The following is a 5,663-nucleotide window of genomic DNA, read 5'->3' as shown; positions in this document are numbered from 1 at the left end:
AGAATTGTCACTGGTGATGAAAAATAGATTATCTAGGCAAATATCAAATGCCAATAACAATGGCTCAGTCCTAGATAAAAACCACTTACGACCCAAAAACCTGGACTCCATCTGCAGAAAGTGATGCTTTGCATTTGGTGGGACATCAAAGGAGTAATTCATTTCGAACTCCTTAATCCACAGCGAACTGTCAATGCAGAGATCCGCAGAGAACTTAGACAAAACAAGCCATTACTGAGAGAGTTGGCTGTTAATAAAGCATCAGTTAAATGGAACTGAAACTTATTAATGCAAAAAGGTGAGTATCTATTATTACTCACAGCACCAATACTTTCGTTATTTGGTGGTTTGGCAGGAAAGGCTATCAGTAAAGCCACTAAAATATAAAATATATATGGAACACACAGAATGAATGATCCTCATTTCTGAAAACTGGTACACACATTTTATCGACCTAAAGTTTATGAAAGACCAGTAGATAAGTTAGTAAACTCTATAGATAAGATCATGAATTATGACATATAATATAATATATTACCAATAGATGATAAAACAAAGATGATAACCAAGCTGCAACAATGTCATCAGACCTTTCATTCACAAGTCACGGAACCTGTTAAAATTATATTAGAAACACTGACTCATGAAAGTTTTAGAGATCATCGACAGCATTCCTCAAAAATATAAATATAAAGCTGGAATACTATCAACCTTAATATGTTCAAATGAGGATCTAAATTTGAATTATCAAGGAAAATTAGTGATTAGTGGAAGATCCATCCAAACAGTTATATAATTGACCTGATCAATGACACACTATGAAAACAAAATAATTTTAACCATAATGGGTGGAAGAATATGCAGCAAGCATATCAGACATGAATATTCCACAAAAACTAAATTTTCTTGGTATTATCTTGACCCACTAAATAGGACTCAGCATCACCTGCAAGTAGTTCTATGCTCCTATTGGATGCTTTAGGGGAATTCCCGAGCTAATCCAAAACCATAACTCTCAAGTAATTGGTTATAGATAAGTGGTGTTAGCCGGCCACCTATTCACTTGTACTGCTACACCCATGTTCCATAACTGATGTCGCCTCAAAGTGCCGATATTACTCACTAAACTAAACTTTTTCGTAGCTTTCCTAGTTCTAAGGGATTGAGGTTAGCAATCCATCAACCTGTCATAAGTACTAGTGCACTCATTTTGTGTCTAGGCAACATTTCTTACGTAACTTGGCTTCTGATCTTGTTTACTAGTTCTCAAGCTCATTTCCCAAGCTTATTTCACAACACAGATGTCTTCTTGTCATCTCTTTTTTATATATCCTTGTTACTTACTTAAATTTAAAGAACAGTTAAAACTTTTAAATTCTGTTTTATGCATTTTCAACTAATTAAACCTGAAGCAATTATAAAATTTCCTCGAACATTTTCTAGTTGCTTCAGCATTTTACGTTTATTTGATTAGTTCTCACATGTGAAAATGAGCTGCCATATTTTGGTAAAGACAATGTTGGTTAAATTCAAGTTAGGCATTGATTTTATTATTTTGATGAATTAAGTCACTTTTGCTTGATTAAATAGAAACATTTTTTCACTAACGTTATCAGTCTTAATGGTATTGAAGTTAGATTTAAGTTAAATTCTTGGTGAATAACATTTCTTCAACACTATTGTAACATTTCTATCGTTGGTTGAGTTCTTCTAATATTGTGGTTTTCACTTTCAACAGATATTTATTTACTAATGGTATTACAACTAAGGTATAAATACACTTACTTGTACAATTTCACTGTTAATCAATCGAGTAACGAACACTGATCTGAATGCTTCATTGAATTTTCAATCACTGAACGAACTGATAACACAGGCCTGCGATGGTTATATTGTCTTGAAATTTTTACATGTTTTGCAGTAATTCCTGTTCGCTGAATCCGAAAATGATATTCATTTTTCTTCATCACGTACAGATTTTTCAGACGACGTCATATGTACTTTAATGTGAGTGAATCATTTTCACTGAAGCGGGTCACATTTTGTTATGCTTAAAATGTTGACAACCACTGGCTATAGATTTCTTTAAACCAATCGCGACGTGAGAGTCTTATCGATCGTTCTTAAACCCAGAGAAACATACCACTAGTATACAAACCGTTAACAGGCCGCAAGACGTGCCATTTCTGGATAGTATTTGTTTGTGCGTGCACTTTGATATTCTTTTTTTCTATTCAATATTATTTATTCATTGCTATGGCAACAAGAGGTTGTGTAAGCGACCCCAACATATTTTGTTATATTTGTGGTAAATTTGTTGTAAAGAAACAAAGCCAAAAATTGCAGAATTCGTCAAAAAAGCATATTACGCGTATTTTGGAATAAAACTTGGGGACAAAGACAGATCATTGGCTCTGCACAAAGTTTGAGATGTTTGTATTGGAGAGTTCAGACAATGGACTAAAGGTAAGAAAAAGTCTTTGCCTTTTGGAATTCGAATGGTCTGGCGTGAGCCTAGAAACTATGAATATGACTGCTATGTTTGCTCATGTAACATGCAAGGCTGCAACACTCGAAATAAAAAGGAAATTTCTTATCCGAACCTCCAATCTGCTATAAGACCTGTTGCTCATGGACCCGATGTGCCTGTACCTACTCCACTGGATACTCTTGATACAGTTTCATCTAATTTTGAATCTTATGTCAATATAAATTATGATAGAGATTGTTTTCAACCTGAAACATCTGGTGCATCACAACATTCCATACAAGGTGAACTTAATGATCTGGGTAGAGATTTGGGCCTTCCAAAGGATTCTTCAGAGATTTTGGGGTCCAGACTTTGGGCTAAGAACATACTTTCTCCATGAAAATCATTTTACTGGTACTGAAATTGTGAGAAAGGGTTTATACTATACTTTTCGCAAAAAGCCTCACTGGTTTATTGAAACAATATTGCTGAATTAATACCAATGCTAGGAGCTGCAGTCAATGAACCAAGTGAGTGACGATTGTTCATTGATTCCTCCAAAAGAAGTCTAAAAGGTAACACAATGGTAACATATATGCATCTGTTCCTATTGCTCAACGTACGAAAATCTTAATCTTCTTCTTAATAAGGTTTAATACAAAGAACATGGTTGGCTATTTCCATGTTTTTATGTGAATGGGACAGCAGAGCACGAAATTAGCACTGGATAAAGAAATAATTGTTACGCAGAGTCAGCCTGATACCAGGATCGAAAAACATTGAACGTGAAAGTTTGGTTGCGAATGTCCTATTACCTCCACTTCAGATAAAACTGCGCTTGCTGAAGCAGTTAGACAAAAATGACGACTGTTTCAAGTATTTATGTGGACAATTCTCATCTCTTTTAGAAACAAAACTTAAAGAAGGAACATATATTGGGCCTCCGATTAGGAAATTGACTTCGGATGAACAGTTTGAAAGAACAATGAGGAAAGTTGAAAAAGAAGCGTAGATTGCATTTAAAGATGTTATTGACAAATTTTTAGGAAACAACAAGCACCCAAATTACAAAAATATTGTCAATAACATGGTCGATAAATTCAAAAGTTGAGTTGTAGTATGAGCTTGAAAGTTGATTTCTTACACTCACATATTGACTATTTCCCTGAAAATATCGATGCCGTCAGCGAAGAACAAGGGGGAGAGGTTTCATCAAGATATCAAGGAAATGGAGAGGAGGTATCAGGGAAGACAGACACATCAGCATGATGGCTAATTACTGCTGATCATTGAAACGAGATGCTCCAGATGCAATACATAAAAGAAATACCATAACACATAGTTTTGAGACGTAGATTTCACACAAAAAAATCAGGATGAATGATTGTTTGTTTGTAATTAAGCACAAAGCTACACAATGAGCTATCTGTGCTCTGCTCACTACTGGTATCGAAACCCGGATTCTAGCGTTGTAAGTCTGCAAACATACCACTGTGCCACTGGGGGGCAGGATGAATGAGGATGCATATTTCTTTGACATAAATGTTCTTCTCTTTTCTTCAGTTTGTTTGAATTTTTGTTAACAAATATAACGAGAAACAATGTTTATTGTGGTAAAAGAAATAATGATTTGACCCAAGTAAGAGTTTTTTCTCCCGATTTGCAAAAAATCCTTACGTGATAGAGAAAACTGAATATTATTTTCCAAGTTTGCGTAGCTTAGTTATGGAAAATCGGTTATTAAGACTAAAGCAACTTTTATGAAGTTTAAATTCGTAGACCTGTGTAATTAAATAGTTCACTGAATGACTGTCATTCTACTTGTTGTAAAACTGACTAGCTCGCTTAATAGCATTTATAACGAATGTGCCTATTCAGATTTTAGCCGAATTTTCTAGATCTTCATCTCATGCAGCATCTAGCATGTTGACCTCTTTCAAAACCTTTGTTAATACTATCAATACTCATGGCACATACATATTTCTCAAAATTTCCCACCCGCACAGTAGCAAAAGAGTCAGATTATGCTCACAATTTGTATAATGACGCAAATAACGAAGTGGCTATAATGATTAAAAATAAAAAAACAAATAGCATGTAAGTTTTTTCTTTAAAGGAGACTATTTTGATTCTCTTATGCATGATACAGCCATCAAAGCTAATTCATATATCCAGGAACAAATCCTCAACCTTACAAAAAAAAAAAAAGAAACTCACCGATTGTATTTCACTTAAGCTAACATACCATCAGTCCAACAAAAAAATCAAATATGTCATACTAAATAATTAAACGTACAACACTTATTCAAGATCCAACTATTAAATCTATTCTCATTATTGTTTACATCTATAAAAACAAACCAAAAAGAAATCCTGAAATAAAAACAGCATGATACTCTAGGTACTCAAACATGTAAAAGAAACAGATGTTTCATATGCCTACATATAAACAGCACTACACATATACAAGGAAAAAAAAAACATGACTTTCAATATAATCTGTCTTGCGCGTGAGCTACTGAATGTATAATTTGGAGAAAATTACTTCGAACAAACAGGCCGCCGACTTGGTGATTGAGCATGTAAACACTTAAACTATATTTAATTGCAGGACCACAATACACTTATTGGCAAACATTTAACAAAAAACAAGCATGAAATTGAGGTCTATTCGATTCTGGATTTTATACATGCTCTACAGATATTCGCAAAAGAGAACAACTAGAAAAATAAAAGATTTACGACCTAGGAACCCTACAGTCATCTGGATTAAATAATTGCTTTTTTTATAGGTTCGATTCCCCTCGGTGGACAGAGCAGATAGACCAAAATGGCTTTGCTATGACAACACTCACACACACTTTCTTATAGAATTTCATTTTTCCATTATTTATTTCAACTTTAATTCTAATCTTTATTTTCGTATATTTTTTATTTCTTTCGATTTTTATGACTTGTATAATATTTATGTAAAAGTTTTAACTTTACAAATAAATTTCTAAATCAATGTTCAAAATGCCGCATAAGCAATTTTCAAATTATGCACATGCGCTGTTGCAATAAGCTTTACAATATGACTAGGAGCGCTAGCTCGAAAACGTCATCCTCGAGAAATGAATATATTGTTACGTCTCCGTTCGTTAGTTAATTTTTTTTTCCGACGAAACTTTAGCGACACAAGTCCTTTCTTAAA

Source organism: Limulus polyphemus, unplaced genomic scaffold (genome assembly GCF_000517525.1).
Source record: "Limulus polyphemus unplaced genomic scaffold, Limulus_polyphemus-2.1.2 Scaffold3038, whole genome shotgun sequence".
In the NCBI taxonomy this organism is placed as follows: Eukaryota; Metazoa; Arthropoda; class Merostomata; order Xiphosura; family Limulidae; genus Limulus; species Limulus polyphemus.
This window is presented reverse-complemented; position numbering follows the sequence as displayed.